We start from the raw sequence: 18,495 nt of genomic DNA, 5'->3' as shown, positions 1-18,495 counted from the left end.
CTTCCCCGCCCCGGGAGCGGCGAGCGCTCAGCGGGGAGCCGCGCGCCGAGGGAGTCGCCGCCGGTAAGTGCCGCCGCGCTCCGAGCACGAGGGGAGAAGGGAGCCGCCGGGGACGCGGGTTCGAACCGCGCCGCCGCCGGCAGTTCAGCGGAGGCGGGAGGTGTGAAGGGAGAACGGGGCTGGGGAAGCGGCGGGGAGCCCGCTGGCTGCTCCTGCCAACTTTCCGCGGAGTTGAGGGGTGAAGGCGGGCGAGGACGCGCGCACGGAGAGCGGGCGGGCTGCGTATCGCCCTCCCTTCCCTCCGCCGCCCCGCCGGTGTCGGGCAGCGCCGGCTCCGTGCTGCCGCCGGGGCGGAGGCGCGCGCGGGACGGTTGGAGGCCGCGGCGCGTGCGTGTCCGTGAGGGAAAGGGAGGCGGCCGGGGCCGCTCCGTGACGGGCAGCGGTCGCTCAACGACGCTCCGGAGAGAGGGAGCGGGGTTCGAGTCCCGCTCGTGTCGTCTCGCTGCCTACTTGTTGGGCGCCGAGTTCCCTCTCTGTTGTTGGACTTCAATAAAAGTCGTGCTGGTGTTGTGTTCTGACCGCGTAACTTCTTTCCCAACGCTACTACAAGCTGGGGAAAAAAAAAAAAAAGATATATATGCATGTCTTAATTCACGGGCTGCAGCTGGCAGCCCCTTTGCTAACATCACACCGAGGGTGGGGAGAAGCCTGTGGGGTGAGTCACGGACTGAAGAGGCCCTGTGCCTGGTTGCTGCGAGAGCCGGGGGGGGGGTGATTCTCCATGTGGGAATAGGAGGAAAAAGCGCCTGCATTGGTGACAAGAAGAGATAACCCGGAGGTACTGAGCCCCCGGCCCAGGCTGCTGAGCTGTGTGACAAGGAGGGGGAAGCAGCCTGGCTGGTTCCCCAAGGGGAGGGCCTGCGGTCGGGCTGTCATAGCGCCCTGCGGGATTAATGCGTTTGTCAGCATTTCCATTCTGAGTGTAGTTTTCATGTAGTTTACAGCTCGGTTATACAAATATGCGCTGGGTTGAAGCTTGGTCAACGTCCTCTTCTCCAGAAACGTCTCTGAGGCAAACTTTGAAATGGTTCTGAGCGAATGTCCATGGAACGTCCATGGCTTTGTGTGTTCGCTGGACTTCACAACTTCGCTTCTCACGCACGCTGATTTACAGCTGTTAGTCCCCAACCTTTTTTGCTTTTCTCCTGCTAAGTTCCTTAAACGAGAGAAGGATTTAAAGGCTTGCCCTCTGTGGCTGCTGTCTATATGTTATTACTGTGCTTTGGGTCTTTTTTGTTTTGGTTTGGTTTTTTTTTGACCGCCTATTTGGTTGCTGCTTCTGAGCTGGAGCGCAAACTGTGGTATTGAAGATGTTTTCGTTTGTATACCTCTGCATGTATATACCTCGATTGTGTGAAACGTGCCTGCCACCCAGTGGATGCAGCTGATCTGTGTATGCTCTGTGCTCTATACATCACCACCACTCTCCTCTTGAACGTTTGCCAGCTGAGGTGTTGGAACCATGAGGTGAGAGGCTGCGCTGAGTCTGTGTGCCAGGAGGTGACCATCAGCCATGAGGTACCAGCCCTGCTCCTCCTGCCCTGTCAGAGGAACCAGGGGTAATGGAGGCAATGGGTAGGGCCTCACAGCTGGGCAGAAGTGAGGAGATGTGATATGAACCAGGCCTTGCAAAGAGGGAGGGGCATTTTCATGCCTAAGATAGTTGGAGAACTGAATTCTGCAGCCCCTGTCTTCCCATAGGATTTCCATGTTTTCGTGTTTTCACACACAGTTGTTTTTCTGGTGCTTAACCTGAGTCTGGAGCTGGACTTGCAGTTGGGCTGAACTCGCTCATCTGGAACAGAAGTCAATAGCTGTTTGTTCTTGACATGCAGAAGATCCTTTGCAGGCCTAAGCGTGTTAGAAATACAAGTCTTGTTCATCAGAATCACTCGCAGCTTTTTACTTCAATTTTTTCACGTCTTAGTTTCCCATCTTTAAGAGATCATGCATAAGTGTCCTTTACCTTATGGTTTAACACAGTGATGAGAACAGTGGAGAAAAAACAAACAAACAAACAAAAAAAACAACCTGAGAGGAAAGTAAACCATCTTCTGGTCTGATAGAACAGTAGTGCTCTAAAGAACAAGGGCAGAAAGAAAATGTGTGTGCTAATTGTAACAGAGAAAAAAATATGACCAGATCAGTCACAATTGGAGACTGACCTCCATGCATATGAGCATTAGGAGATGGCTTTAATTACCATAGGCCACTTAGTACTAATAAGTCCTAAATTCTGCCGTGTTAGTCACGTTTTTTCATGCTGCTTTTTTGAGTGTCATTTCCTAGGTTTTCTTTCAGTTAGGAAAAGATAAGATAAGCAGACAGGCATCCTGAGGCAATGTGTGTGTGTTGCTGTCCCTTCTCAGCTGGTGCAACACATGGGACGGTTGTCTGAGGTCTCCACTGGGCACCAGCTATTCGGACAGATCTTGGCTGCAAGTAGGCTGGTAGGAGATGGTCTGTTGTACTCTCTCAGTTTGGCCCACAGTTGTTTACAGGCAGGGAGGGAATGGCTCAGAAACCCTGGTCTGTGTTCTGAAGTCTGACATAGAGATCTTGGATTTCTCTGGTCTGGCTGTGTCCTTCTGTGCCATTCCTCATCTTGGTGCTGTTTCATTCTCTCACTGTCTGCTTGCATCTGCTTTCATTCTCTTCTCCTTTGCTTCTGTACTTCCCATCTCCCTTTTTCTCGCACGAAGCATCTTTCCTGAATGAAACATCTTCCTTGGTCTGCCCACGTGGTGCTCTGCAGCCGTGTGTTGCTGTGAAGACCCACAGGATGGGGCAGTGAGCGGGCATGAGAAGCAGGATGCCAGCTCTGTCCCAAGTGCTTGGTGCCACATTGGCCTCAGCTGGCTGCTACACAAAAAACCTGGAGCCCGTTATCTGCTTTAGAGAAGATTTTCCAAGCTGCAGTCCTGTTCTGGACAGGAAACAGGAGAGAAGTTGTCTCTTGTAGTGGGGATGACCTCTGCAGTGTGATCGGCGTGAGAAGTTGTGAAGAATGTGGCCTAGTGAATATCCACTGAAAATGTGCCATATGCAATTAATCTTAATTAGTTGGACCAAATCGAGGTGGATTTTTCATTGGAACAGCAAAAGGTGCAAGTGCTACCCTAACCCTAACAGCTCCAACTCTTGTGTCGGATTTCACATCTGTTGTCCAAAGCTGAAAGGCCATTATAACCTTCCAACAAGTTTGCCAGTGTTTTCTGTTAGCACTGAAAGATAGAGTTTTCCCTGGTCTTGTCTGAAAACAGCTGAGCTATTTTGGCTGAGATATTCTAGTCTCAGTCTACCTCTTACTTCACCCCTCCCTCAGAAGCAATCTCTACGCACATGGAATAAAATTTAGCCCAAGGCAGACGTTCAGCTCGGAAAATTTCAACCCAAATAAAGTCTGGCCAAGCTACAAGTGGCTGAACACAGCATCTCACACTGGGAGTGTTCAGCATCAAACCTCATCGATGCTAGTGTGTGTTTATGTCATTGAAACACACTGCTGAAATACAATATCAGTAGCTTCCCCAGCTGACTAATTGGCACCCAATTGGTCCTGAAGTGTTTTTTAATTGGGAACAAGCCTAGAATTTTTACAGTTAATTTTATCAATGCTTTTACTGAATAACATTATTGATTATTGTTTTCCTGGATGAAAAATTGCAAGCTTTAAAATGGAGCCTCTGAAATAAATAAGTTGTGGCTTACTCATTCTGAATCTTAACATTGTTAGAGACCAATTTACAGCAGAACCAGAGCAAATTGCATCCCAGACTTCTGAATTGTAAAAAAAAAAACCCACATCTCCCAAATTCCTGAGCTATTCATCAGCGTTGTATTGTAGCAGACTTACCCTATATTGTGTCCCTGATATATCTATTAACTCTGCAGTGAAGTTTGAGTTTAAAACAATTGTGCCATGGAGTCACTGTGGATTAAATACTACAAACATTGGCAAAGCTTCTTCATAAATCTTCCTTAGAGAGGGACTTAGGCGTGTCTTTCTTTCTGAGCGCAGCTGTTCCTTGTGGGCTCCCCCAGGGGCTGGATCTTGGTGAAATGCTGTTTAATATCATTATATTCACTGTTTTGCAATGATATCTCATCATTACTAGTTATTATGTGCAAGTTTTTGTGTGTGCATGTATGGAACAAGTTGCTAGTGCCATATACTTCAAATCACAAGGGGGAATAGTTTTCAACTGAGACAGGGGAGGTTCAGGTTAGATATTAGGGGGAGGTTTTTCACCCAGAGGGTGGTGACGCACTGGAACAGGTTGCCCAAGGAGGCTGTGGATGCCCCATCCCTGGAGGCATTCAAGGCCAGGTTGGATGTGGCTCTGGGCAGCCTGGTCTGCTGGTTGGTGACCCTGCATGTAATAGGGGTGTTGAAACTGGATGATCATTGAGGTCCTTTTCTACACAGGCCAACCTATGATTCTATGATCACGTTTTTAAATGGTTCTCATCCAGCTGAATCCATTTTTCATGTAGCTGGATACAAAGGGACTAGGAATGCAGTTACACCAGCAGGATAGAAGGCTGTCTTCAAACTGGCAATTTGGAGGAGTGTTTAAGGGTTTGTTTGCAGAATCATCTCAACAGGAGTTTTCGTTGTAATGCTGTGAGCAAAGTGTGATCTTTGGCTACAAAGCAATACAAATAGTGCACAGAATTAGGAACATATATGGCATTAGTAAGGTGGCTGGAATGCTGAGTCTGTGTCCGGTGTTGCTGTTCACATGAGGAAGGATGTGAAATATTAGTAAGAGCGTGGCGACAAAAAGTGATCCAGGGTTTAGAAAAGAAGCTTCATAACGTGGTTCATCAGATCAGAGGAAACAGGGAGGTGAAATGATGCCTGCATATGTCTTATGTATGTGAAAGGAAAATATACGATGTTTGCTTGACCCTACTGAGACATCCGATGTCTGGGAGCTGAGGTTAGGTATGTTGTACTATGAAACAATTAGTGATGAGGGCAATTAAACACTGAATGCTGGAGTGTTCAGAGTGAGGTAGTATTTCCTGCTGCAAGATGTGCTTCCAGCTGGTTTTGTGGAGAGCTTCTTTGGTGTGTGCAGCCTGTGCTTTGTTCACCTGCGTTCTTCACTGTCACTTTCCTCCCCAGCATTAACATCTGGCTGCAGCTGGAGATAGGGGTACCTCCTTCCTCTCTCACCACTTCCTGTCAGCACAGAGAATCCTTTGTATTCACAGGTCGGTGTGCCTCTTTTATTTGCTCAGGAGTCACTACTGATAGCTATATTTAGGGACGGGGAAAATCCCTCTGCCATGGAACAGGCACTTGTTACAACTACCTTAATGGCCACCCTCCCCTGAAGCACCTCGCTGCCCTTGGCCAAGCCTCTCCTGCTGCTAGATCTGCAGCTGCAAGCAGATGGGCACAATGGAGATGAGGATGTGGATGCATGTGTGTGCATGGCTTGGCAGTGCTTAGGACCAGCAAGCAGTTGCTAAAACAACAGCAGTTATGGCAGTGAATTCAGTTTGTAACCTGAAATGCACCACAGACGGCTCGAGTCAAGTGAAGTGTTAGCCACTGAGTTTCTTTTCTGATGGCTTCACAACAAAAAAATAATAATAAAGAAATCATTCTGTGATAAAACTGAAAGCTGAATTTGGCCTGGGAATTGCACTTGAGCCTAGATAGTTATGAGATGATGTTTTATGATCCCGTCATTCTTTTTAATGAACAGACACTTTTTTTTTCCCCTCTGGCATCTATCTGAACCAGAATAAATGTACTTTAAGTATGAAAGTATTTATTTCCTTAGAAATATTGTTGTGTCTACTATGGGGTGAACGGTACATAAAAGCACGCCGGGTTCTGATATTCAGTGTTTCACACAGTGGTCTTAATTTGGGCTTTTTCATTCACGCTTTTAAGTGTTCTCTGAATGCTGTATGTAACAAATAGAACTTTCTGTACAGAATGTCATTACTGGACAGTTTCCTATTGACAAGAACTGAAACTTGAGAAGCCTAAGTTCTTGTAAATCAGTATCTCTACTGAAAGACACGCATGCAAGTATTTCCACTTACTTGGAAATACTTAAGTACTAAGGTAGTCATCTCAGATGTGATTTCTAAAAGCACCATCCTTGGCTGCTGTATCGAGATGCGTTTTTGTGAAAAGAATTCAAATAAATTCATCTGTGCTTTGGCCCCTGTGCTTATTGGTAATGTTCACTGAAGGTAATGATGATGCTCTATTGGCCTCCAGTTGGCACAGTCTCACTCACTAAGAAAGGAACAACCAGGTGGGAAGAGTCCAGTGTTTAGGAGTTCTACTTCAGTCGCTTGATAGATTTCTTTATGAAATAAAAAAGAAAAGCAAAGAATCAAAAGTAAATTTTGAATCCCACTTCAGTGGGCCGGCAGTTTGTTATAAATTGTGTCATTATGGCAATAATAATGAATCTCATCACATGGTGTCTGTTCTCCATTGCAGTCATGGACTGTAGCTCGCTGTCTCTTGATGTCTTATCATGTCCTGTAATATTTAGTGAGTTTTATTCCCTTGCTAATTGTAAAATAAAACAGTATTTTAGTCAGAGGCTGAATAGTTAAGTGACTTATGTCTGTCTGAAGGACATATCAAAACTGAACATAAAGCATTTAAATAGACGAGCTGCCTAACTGGCTAGTTGGCACCTAATAGAGCAAACTGTTGGTACACCTTGGTAACCAAATTAAAAAATGAATGTAGTAGTAGTAGAACTGAGTTCTTTGCAAGGTTTTTTCCCTTTGCCAGCCCTCAACGTGACCATAATCAGGATAGTGAAGGGTTGGGTGTTTCTATTAAACATATTATTCTGTGTGACATATGTGAAGACTTCCTTCTCAGCCTGTCGTCTGGCACAGCTGTGGCAGTGAAGACGTCATTCTGCTGCTCCCTTGAATTAATTTCCTTTTCTTCTTTATGCACATCTACAGCACTTTTCGTTCCTCTTGTTTCGCTGCTTCAGATTCACTGCGTGCTCTGGGCAGTGTGACATCCCTGTCTCTTTTCTCCATTAATATAATAGTGATGTTAAGCAGTTGGTGTCTCATATACCTGGTCATACTGGCATTGATGAAATTCAATGAGGTGTTTCAATCTGCTTGACCTTGTTGTGTAACTTGTTTATGCCTAATGCATTCAAACAGGAAAACTGAACGTACTGAGTCCTGGTAGAAGGTTGTTCACATGGTAGCTGCTGCTGCAGCTTCTCTTTTGACATCTGTTGCTGCCTGAAGAGCAGCTGCCACTCTATCATTTTAAGGAGCTCATGCATTAAGCTTGTATCAGGTGCTTGTGGGGCATGCTTGGGATCTTCATAGATGGACATGAGGTTGGTTTACTGCCTTGAGAATCGGAACTGCTGGTGGGGAAGTGGTAGGATTCCACACCCTGCTGCAGGTTGTTAAAACAGGGTTGAATAGCATCCTGGTACCTGTTTTTCTTTATTTTTTTCTTTTTGTTTTATTTTTCAACTTTTGTTAAAAGATGCTGCGTAAATGGGGAAATTCAATGGGAAGTGACCAGGTCTCTCAATGTTGATGGAGAGAATGGCAACAGATACATCAGTTTTGCAGGAAACTGAAAGAGCCCACTGCCACCAGTCTGAATTATCAAAGAGGTGAGAAAAGGTCATGCTGCCCTGTGGCATAGGGTTTGCTGTTCTTAAAATATATGGCAGAGGAAGCGGTACTGTCTGTAAAAGGACACAAAAGTAGTCACAAAATGGATGGAGACAGTGCTCAGCATTTATATACCAGTGCAGGAGCACTGATGTAATGTAGTTCGATAATAATGTGTGATATAAGGAGCAGGGTTTCTGTTTCTTTCCTAAAAAGAACATAGCCCAGCGAGGTTTAAAACTCCCAATTTTTCAGGGGGAATCAACTAATTTAAACATTAAACATGTGCAAACTGAGTAACTGAATACAGACAGCTGAATGCATTCAAGCACCTGTAGATTATCTTTCTCCTTCAAGACTAAGGAAGATTGTTCCTTATCATTTGCACTGAGTGAAATGGCAGTGAGAGGCAGAGCTCCAGCACCTTCTCAACCTGGATTCTGAGCCTGTGCCTTCTCTCCTGTTTTGCTTTGTGGCTCCTGTGTTCCAGAAGCATGTCCAGAGCCTGGATACTTCCAGCCCTGACTTCTTCAAACAGACACAGTGTGTCAGAAAAATACCCTCGTTGCAAATCGGCCTTCAGCCAGTTCTTCTGCTTGCTCTTCTCCTCCAGTGAGCTGTGCAGCTTAGGTGGCAAAGCTGAGGTGGGTTCTGGTAAATCCACTGAAAAGCTGGTGATGGGTTGGGGGAGGAAATTAGTGGTGTGTTAGTGTAAGTAGTGGAGATCAGATGTGTTCACCAGCCTACTCAACCATAGGCCTTCCTCCAGTTTTAAACTCATTTTTATTATTATTATTGTTTTTTACTTCCATGTTTCCTTCAAAAAATAGGGGTCCCCAGCACCTGCTTACCTACATGCAACTGTCTTTCTCTGGAGGCCTTAAGCATCCATCCAAAACCTTTAGGAGACGGTTTTGTAGTCATGGAAATTAAATGTGTGAACAGGTTTAGTATTTAGGGTTTATAAAAATTGGACTAAGGCTTTACCAAATTTAGTTTTCAAATGTTAATGTTACAGGGTAACAGGTACTTCCCTACTGTTACAAGTGTGGTGCTTGAATAAGTGAATGGATGAGCTGGCTTCTCACCATAAATGTACTGTAGTCAAGGTAGCAAGAGCCAGAAATCTAGTATTCTTTTCTTGGCAAATGGCCATTTGTGAGATCGATCCAGCAGACATCTATTGATGTTAAACGTTTTTCATTTCCTTGTGATCAGATTTACTTTTATCGTTATCATAGTTTTTCAGAGAGGATGTGATTGCATCGTTATGTACTGCATCCTAGGTGAGTTGTTGCAAAAGTGCTGCCAAAAGCCTTGAAAGAGGTTTTTTGGGCATTCTAAAACCAAAACCAGAGAATTGTCACAGCGTGTTTTCAGGGAGTCGTTTGCTTGAGAGGTCAACCTGTTTCTTTCTGTGAGAAAGCATTAGCTTTTGTACGTGTTGTGTTTTGTCCCTTGCAAGTGGAAGTTTGTAGTCTGTTGCTTTTGTCGGTAGTGTGTGACTGAGAGCTGGAAGGTCAAATCATAGAGTGGGCTCTTATTATAGCCCCCTCATTTTCAGGTTTGGTAGCATGTATGTTAAATTTGGTGTACATTACAAATATATATGTATACACAGCCATATACTGTATGTACATATACACTATGTATACAGGTACAATCTGTGCAGTAATTTTGGGAAAATACTTTCGGGCACCCGAAAACCCATGGTGACAACTGAAAATGCTGCCCTGTCACACCGTGCTGTTTTGAATATAAGGGTAAGGGGCACGGCCTCGGATTAGTGAATGTCATTGCCTTATTTAAGGCTTGTCTGGTTAATGAGCCAGTGTCGTATGATGTTGAACAAGATGGAAGGCTGATATGTGAAACACTGAGAGCCTGGTTATAATTTTCTTTAGTTAGGTGGAACTAACAAGGAGAAAGCAATGCATTTACACACACGTTATTCCCTGCTCACCCTGGCTGCGTACACTCGCGTGTCTCTTGATGGTGCTGGTGGCATTGCTGTTGGATGTGCAGAGGCTGGTGCATATTTCCTGTTTGCAGCCTGGGCTGCTAGCTGACATTAAATGGTACAAGTGAGTTTTCCAGTGTGTTATATAAATTGTTTCATAACTCCTGTTCCTCCAGATGTGACTTCTGCCAAAATGTGCACATATGACATACACATGTAGCTTTAAAAACACTCACTGGGTAATGACTCTTGCTTGAATGGGATGGATGGAAATCATATTTTCAGAAAGCAGAGTCAAACCCTGGGATCAAACTCAGGTTATTTGGGATCTGCTAGGATGGCATCAGTCTGCTGCAAGCAATTCAAGATTAGTAATAAAGGAATTAAAGGATGCTTGTTTGGGGCAGTTGGTTTTCTCACAGAATAGAGACTAGCAGAGAGAAAACTTGTGCAAAGCAGCAGATGCTCAGCAGGCCTGAGGACGTGCAATTAACTAAAAAAACAACAACCGAAAGTCATTTTCTTTTCCCTTTATCTTTCCTCAATGAGTTCATTGACAGCTGCCTTAAGAAAAGCTATTTGTTTAGTCTGATGCTACTCTTCACTAGAGGTAGAAATACAGATTTCTGTGACACAGCCACAAGTAGTGTGTTTTTGTCTGATAGGCAAAGCTGGAAAACATTTCTAATGTGTCTTACTAAAAAGAGGGAACATCAAAGGTGAGAGTTTAAGAAATAAAGTTGGCTGCAAAGAAGGAGTGGGTAAAACTCTTGACATCTGAGAGCTCTGCCAGCTAATATGGGTCTCGCCTGTCATTCCAGTATGCCTGGTGGGATGGTTTTACTGCTTTAAAGTTGATGAATCCTCAGTAAATGAATGGATTCTAAGGTTAAACGTTATGTACTGAGAAGCTAAATTCATAGTGCTGAGCTAAAGTAATAACCACTAATGTATAGTAGTGATTGTACAGTGCTCTGGGTGGAGCTCTGGGGATACTTAGTGTTTTATAAGTCTTGGGGAGATGCTGGGTTACTCAAGGAAACTTCTGAGCTCCCACCATTAAGTAAATGACCTCTGTTAGTGGAAAGCAGGAGACAAATCGCATACATGAAATCATGCCTGGTGTAAGATCCTCTCATTCTCTTGGGCTCTGGTTTTTGATGTTGCTTTCGTGGCTGAAACCACAGACTAAAGACAGAGGATTCCTGTGAGGCTTTTGGAAAAGTTTTCGTGGTAGCAGCAATTTTCTCTGAAATGGAGCCCATATGCATGTATGCAACACTGTCTTCCAGGAGATGTCTGCACCCCGTACTTCATTTTTATGGGCAGATAACAATAACAGAGGTGAAGGTTTGGTGTGACCTGTGATTTCCTTTAGGACTGCTCACCAGGACAAAGATCAGCATCGATGCAAGGCTTCTGTTTGTGCGAGCACAGCTCAAAATGTAGCTGAGAGATCACAGTGTTGGCCTTCCAGCTGTCAGTTCCCCTTATCTGGAGCACCAGGCTCCCTGGCATCTTCCTTTTGCTTTCCTGTAATCTCTCTCTCTCTCTCTCTCTCTATGTATGTATTTACCTCTTCTCTCTTCTCCATGATTTATGTATTTGTCTATTGACTAATGTAGCATCTATTTGGATAGGTAAGCCTCATACTGAAAGTATTGATTATTTCCTGAACAAGTAAGTAATCAGCTCATGTTTCTAACTGAATGCTCTTTAATAGCCAGTTCTCTATCTGAATGGTTTGCAATGGAAAATGTATTTATTTTGGTGAGCTTACTTTTTTGCACAGCTCATGCTTTTTTCTCCAGCCTCTTCAAGATAGCAGTCTTTTTCCACTAATTACAGCAGCTGGAAGAGTAGTAATAAACACACTTTTCCTTTGTGTTCACATCCTCAGTGTTGCCACAATATTCTGTATTATCCTCGTAGCTATCTGAACATATTTGTGAAGATTGACCTTTTCTAAAAGGTAGTGCTTATGTGTATTTGCCTTAAATCATAGAAACATAGGATGGTTTGGGTTGGAAGGGACCTTTGAGATCATCAAGTTCCAACTCCCTGCTGTAGGCAGGGACACCTCCCTCTAGACCAGGTTGCTCACAGCCCCATCCAGCCTGGCCTTGAATGCTTCCAGGGAGGGGGCATCCACAGCCTCTCTGGGCAACCTGTTCCAGTGCATCACCACCATCACAATAAAGAACTTCTTCCCACTCTGTAGCCTAAATCTACTCTCTACCGGTTTAAAATCATTTCCAGTCGTCCTGTTGCTACGTGTCCTTATAAAATGTCTTCCCCTAGCTTTCCTGTAGGCCACCTTCAGGTACTGGAAGTCTGCTATAAGGTTCCCTTTTAATTCTATAAATGAAGCTTCCTTCTGCGCAGGGTGTCAGCAACGATGCCTTGCCTACAGTTGCAGAACAAAGGACAACAGCAGTTGGAAGAGATGCTAACAGTTCTTCATTAGACTAGAGCTGTGGAAAATGTACCAACCACTCCTGTGTGTGCATATGCTGGATGCTATTTGTTACTGTCTGAAACACAAATGTGGATAAATAGTTCCATGGTACTTACTTGAGATATCAACAATAATTTCCTGTAGCACGGCTGACTTTCTGGGGCTATGCAGTCTCCACAGCCTAACTCCCTTGCCTTCAAAAAAAAATAATGAAAAAGGCAGCTGCAAAAGCACAGCGTTGGGTTCAGAACTGCCTGGCTAAGGGCGGTGCCTGGCTGCTCTCCCTTATGAGCGAGTTGGATGGGGAACATTACAAACCCTCCCCCTGTCCTCTCTGTCTGTATAAAGGCCAAACAATAATAGTAGTACTAACATTGTCATGCTCTAACCTCTGTGCCTGTATGCTTGTCTCGGGCTACACCAAATACTTTGTCTGTGAATAACAACATTCCTTGCATAGAAACTTTTTTCAACTCTAGACCTCATTCTTGATTTGATTTTTATGCTGATAAATATAGACATGAAAAAAATCCAGTGTTCAACACTGGGTTGCTTTTTTTTTCCTAGTATGTGTTTATTATTCATGACTGTGTTGCAACATCCGAAAATGTAATAAGTGACTCACAGTATGAAAAAAGGAAAAATAGAGTTATGGCTTGTTAATGGGGATTCCTCAGTGGACTACAGAGTGTTCCAGTTAAGAGGCCGCTGTTTGATGGTACCAAACTCATCCAGTCCTTGTTTTTGTGTTCCTTCTGTGTGCATTTGTAATGCAGTTTGGTGTATGTTCACCTTCCTTCACTTGTCTGATTATTTTTTTTTGTCTTATGTTAAGAGTGAGAAGATTCCAACATTGAAATCAGCAAGAAACGAAAGATGATGATTAGAAATGGTTATTTGGTTGTGAGGTTTGGTATTTGTTCTTTTTTTTTGTTGTTGTTGTTCTTTTTTTCTTTTAGTTTTAGTTTTGTCTGAAAAAGAAAAGAACAAAGGCTAAGCTTACTTTAGCTGGCATAGTTGCATCTCTGACAGTTGTAGGTCATGTTTGTATTCGTACAGATTATCGTTGCAAGGACTCCTGAGCAAACGTAACTGTCGTGTTAAAGCAAGAGCTCAGGGGGAGTATAACCATGAGGGATGGGAAGCTCAGCTTGTGGGATGCCTACTGATCCATTCAAGAATCAGTATTGACTTCTTTTGGAAACATTGATTCGTATTCTTGGCAACTTGAACATTTTCTTTCACTTGCATGGTTTTGAATGGTATCAGTTTCATTTCAGCTTGGTATCCCCTCACCTCTGTGTCTTGCACAATAGCAGAGAACTTACATTTGCTTACAAGCAAGCTGAGTACGAACCCATAGGTAGATGACCTCATACTTGTCTTTCAAACTGGCTGTATACACAAGTGATAGTTGCCTTTGGAAAACCACAGATTTAGTATGATCTTACTGCAGTCAGGATTGTGTGGCTTTGTATAATAATAAAGGACATTTTTCAAGGTTTTCCAGGGCTGTTACACATACCTCCTGAGAATTCAGCATAAAAGCACAGTACTTCTTGCCCCTGTGGTCCTCTTGGGATTGTCAGTGATTGTTAACATGCAAAAATGAGGTCATTTTGGCTTTGCTTATTGCAAATATTAAGTAATGAGGAGTTGTAGAGAGGTGTTCTGTGTATAAAATGGCATTACTGTCACAATCTGTAATTACATTTGAGCGCTGTATGGAAATGCAGTGCCTTCCACCTTGTTTCTACTTGAGACTGAAACTGTGGTTCCTCTGTTTTTTTTCAAGGAGTGCTCTTCTGAATAAAAATAATAATAAAAAAAAGACTCAGAATTACCCATTTCTTTTCATAAAATAATTTCCCTGTCCGCTTACTTCTTTATTTCTCAGTCTTTCCGTTAGACGGCTTATTTACTGTATGGCTCACAAAGAGACAGGGGCTAGAGATGGTGTTTAAAGATAAAAGGGATATTTTTTAGCATCCCAGAATGAAGGGCTGGGAAGTAGTGAACTAGAAATGAGCTGTATTTAAAAATGTAGCACTCTTATTTGTCTGACTGGGATTAGTGAGAACAGTAGATGAGGCACAGTGATTTCTCCTGTCTGCCATTGAAGAAAGCCAAGTAATGTCACTTAGAATTTAAAAACATTTTAGATTGTGGTTAAATTTTTTCTGTTTCAACATTTTTGACGGATCTGAATTCTGCTGAGAGAAGTAGTGGGGGCTGTAAATTTGTTCTGACATTCTGATTTGCTTTGTTCTGACATTCTGATTTGCTTGTGTGATTGCTTCTCCGTGGATTTTGAAGTGTAACTGACACCTGTGTATGTGTGATGGTGTCTATCTGCACTTTGCAAAACAAGTGTACAGGCAGCATGAAGAGGAGTGATGGGAGAGAGTTGGATCGGGTCAGAGAGCCATAGGTTAAGTGCCACAGTTCTTTCTCTTTGCCTGCATCGTCCTCTGGATAAAATGCCTCCACTTTATTTTTTATTTATTTATTTTTTTTCAGTGTGATTCTTAAGGTGAAAAATAACCTTTTGGGTGCTTCACTGCCACCCACAGAAAGGAGGTCCTCTGTCTTTTGCTGGCTCTGCTCATCATAGCCTTTTCTGAGCTGTTTCAGCTCGCCAACCACAGAGAGCTGCTGCTGCTCCCCACCCACCCGTCAGCTTCCTGCCACATTAATGGGTTAAATTGGGTTGGTGGAAGGTTTAATGGGTACCGATTGGAGCAGAACCAGAGCAGGGAGAGGATGGGGAGAGAAAAGTGTGGCTGGGGGTTGGTGCAGAGAGGCTGTAGCATGTAACTTCTGACTGAGATTGGATCAGACATTATCTTCTGTCAGTGCTGTATTTACTGCCTGGATTTTTGCAATTCTTTCCCTCCTAAGTGTTTATCAGTTGAAAGGAGGGCACAACCACATTTTGAGCCATTCTCAGAAATACTGATAAGTAATGCTTCTCAGCAGAGGCAAGCCCGTAACAAAAGGAGGAAGGAAGGGACTTAAGAGAGCAAAGAAAAATGACTATACAAGAAGATTTTCCTAAAGGCTTGTCATCTCTGGGATGTGACCTTGGAATACCTTAGAGGTAATCCAAGAAGACTTTGTGCAAGGCTGTGCAAGGTCGGGGGTTTCTAGCTGTGTGGGCTGCTGCTGAGCTGCTGGCAGAGGTACTTTGCCAAATCTGTGTTCACTGGGAGACATTGGAGGCAAACTTGGAAGAGCAAAATGGGTGAGGTTAAAGCTCTCTGGTGCTTGGTTGTGAATCTGTTGCAGTCCAAGTGCTTCTCTCACCCCTTCTGCCACTTAGGCGTAATTTCTGGAGACTTGGAGTTTCCTGACCAGAGTTGCAAAAGGCTCTCTTGTGTATTTTGAAAGATGACGACATTTATTATCTGAAGGATTCTGATCAAACTTAGGATGACCACAATGCCTTCCCTCCCAGCCTGTGAGAGAAGTAATGGCCTGTTCATGTGTGTTTTGTTTACTCTCACTTTTCCTTTCCTACAACGCAGCCAAAGTTTAGAAGACCACTACAGTGAAGAAGTATTTTCCTTCAAATTTATTGCGTCCTGTATTCAACGTGCACTGGAACCATACCTTTAAATTGCAAATTAAGAACTGATGGCTGTGTGTGCTGCACACTGAGTATCCAAAACTCTGAGTTCTGAATTTCTCCTTCGAGATTATTTTATTTTAATGAAATCTTTGAAAAATGCAAGAGGTTTGTAGGTAGTGATGAGAACTGTGTATCTGAGGTCCTGTAGCAGAGGCTTCTTCTGTGGATAGGAACAAATTACATCACAAGCAATGCAGTTTCTCCATGTGTAAATATTTAGGTCATTATGCATTTGGCAGTGAAAGCATTGGGGGTTTCTATGTTTTGTGTGGCACCTACCCCAGAGTGAAGTGCCTATCTACAAGTTCCAGCTAAGGACAGAGATGCTGTAGTGTTAAAACATTGCAGGATTAACAGTACAGGTTCTTGGTGCTGTATACAAGGAGAAAGGAGAGTGCAGGAGATAGGGTGTGAGCTTCACATTTGGGTGAAGGCTGGTTCAAACACACACACATAGTTGATCTTGGGCATATGGCTCAGGTTTTTGTGCCAGGTGTGTAAATGGGATTATTGGTGCTTCCTTCCTCCAGGGGCACTTGAGATACTCAGGTCCTACAAAACTGAACAAATGGAAGTTTGTTAAACCCTGTTCTTATCCAGCATTGAGCAGGAGTTTTCCCTTCAGCCTCAAGAAGCCCTGGGCCAGTGCTGAGGGTGGGGAAGAGGTCTGTCCCCTCAGTTGCTGGTGCAGAGTTGCAGCATCTCAAGGCAGGATCGTGTGTCACTGCTGTATGTGAAACAGCGGCAAAATAGAAATCCTTAAATCTCAAGTCTCAGTCTCTTTTTTCATCTAAGTAATATTTTCACCTCACCCAGTCTCCATCTGAAAATGAAGGCTGGGAACAGGAACAAACCTCTCATTAGGCTCCTTCTTATGAGACTAAGATGTCTTTCATTTCAAGTGGGTCAGCAGACCTCCAGAGCACTGTCTTGGGCCCTGCCCCGGCCCAAGAGGTTTTACAGCACCGTCTCCCTCTTGCAGACCTGTAGCTTTCAAAGCTGGATGAGGAGGGGAGCAATCACCTACCTGGGATATGAGGAGAGTAGAGGCTTCCCTGGAGGCCCAGCTGGCAAAAGATGTCCAGGCCCGCTCAGCCATGCTGCTTCCCTTCAGTGTGCATGGCTATGGGAGCCAGGGCCAACGAAAGCTTGACAATCTGATTGCACGTTATTTATTTATTTGTGCAGCGTTAACTTTTCCTGCTGGTCGCTTCCACTGCCCGCTTCGCTGTGTGGCTGCGCAAATATTTGCACTGGGAAACAGCGGGGGGAGTCGCTTGGTGCGAGGAATATGCAGCCAGGACAGAGTGGAGAGTGAAGGCTGTTTGAATTGGCTTCAGCCATGCTGTTGGTCAGTGTCTAGCTATGTCTTCTGGGCAAATGGTGATCTGGATTTCATAGAGATACTCATCCCAGCAATGGGCAAAGTTGCTTCTCTAAGCCAGGATTCTGCTTAGGAAAAAAAACTGACCAGTTCCGAGGTTGAATGCTCACTTGCATTATCTCTCACAAAATATTTTTACATTTTATGTATGCTTAAGAAAATACACTCCTTCCAGATTCAGCTTAGAAATGGCAAAATGTTTGCATAGCTTGTGGCCGTATTTTGCTATGGAATGATTTTTCAATTTGGCTGATTGCTTGGCTAAGACTGTTGCGTTGTTTTTTCCTGTAAAGTATAACTATTAGTCTGTCTTTAATAATTAAAATGGTGCTTTCCCTGTGTCCATGTTACAGTTTCCTTGAAACTGCTGTGCTACAGGGTTAGATTTCTCCCCAAAGTGCTCCAAAGGGTTTTGCAATGCAAGAAACAAATGTTTTCAGATGTAAGATTGTATTAGAATGAAGTTGCTGGAGAGGTGCAAAAGTACATCTGTCATAAGAGGTGGAAAATACAGTGTTAAAATAATGAGGCGTTTCTTCCACATGGTCTCTTCTCTCAACTGAGAAATACAAACGGGGATATATTTTGGTAAAGAGCTTTAGTGAAGCTATCTAAGTAGTGACTTAACTGAGAACTGCTCAGCAAATAATGAAAAACTGATGCTGCTCTCTTGCTGTTATTTTTCTCAGGCCTTCCTCTACAGTAGGCTACAAAATAGCACGATAAAGTACATCTGATAAAGATGTACTGCGTTCTGCCTCCCAACCTTGCCTCTTGCTCTTCGGTTACACTCCTGTGTGCAGGATTTAGGTCATTGCTCCATGCCACCACTATGGCTAGCATGGTTTCCAGAGCAGAACGTTGGACTCTGTCCTTCTGGAAATGAGCTTCAGTAGAAAATGGCATGCATGCATCCTTCCCACCGAGACACAATGGAAGGAAGTCTGTGCCCATCCTCCATGTGTGGTGTTGAATTTCTGCCAGGCCTTTTAATGTTGTCCATCAGTCCAAGTCGTGTGGATGGGGTTCCTCTGTGGGTTGGGTGGCTGGGAGCACGGGTGCGTTGGTTGGGTGCGTAATTGGCAACGTGTTTCAATTCAGAATGTGAGCAGCATATTGGGAGTTTAGTGGGGGATTCTTGGAAGCCTTGTGTGACATGCATGCCACTCCTTTCCCTGACTAAGGGGTTAAGTTTCCCTTGGCAACTTGGGCCCTTCGGCTTTCTTTTTTTGGAGTTAACCAGTTTAGCGTGAGCAATACAGCAGGTAGGAAATAGCAGATGTTCTGCAGAAGTGTATTTATTAGCCATAAATGTGGCTGGGCACTGACACAGCCGGGCCCTCACCCTCTAC

The 18,495-nt window shown here is 43.9% G+C and overlaps 1 protein-coding gene across 1 annotated transcript in view; it reads left to right on the top strand.

Moving 5' to 3' along the window:
• The first annotated feature begins 15 nt into the window (after positions 1 to 15).
• The window catches only part of ELF1 (E74 like ETS transcription factor 1), an 86,203-nt gene continuing 67,723 nt past the window's right edge, over positions 16 to 18,495 (top strand). Inside the window, exon 1 of the mRNA XM_042839365.1 lies at positions 16 to 63. The gene's annotated coding sequence lies outside the window, so the exon portion shown is untranslated. The remainder of the gene's footprint in view (positions 64 to 18,495) is intronic.

The sequence above is a fragment of the Centrocercus urophasianus genome, unplaced genomic scaffold (genome assembly GCF_019232065.1).
Source record: "Centrocercus urophasianus isolate 14NV4802_14NV808 unplaced genomic scaffold, USGS_Curo_1.0 seq_9, whole genome shotgun sequence".
Lineage (NCBI taxonomy): Eukaryota > Metazoa > Chordata > Aves > Galliformes > Phasianidae > Centrocercus > Centrocercus urophasianus.
Note: the sequence above shows the minus strand (reverse complement) of the source record. Positions and strands in the feature narration are given on the sequence as shown.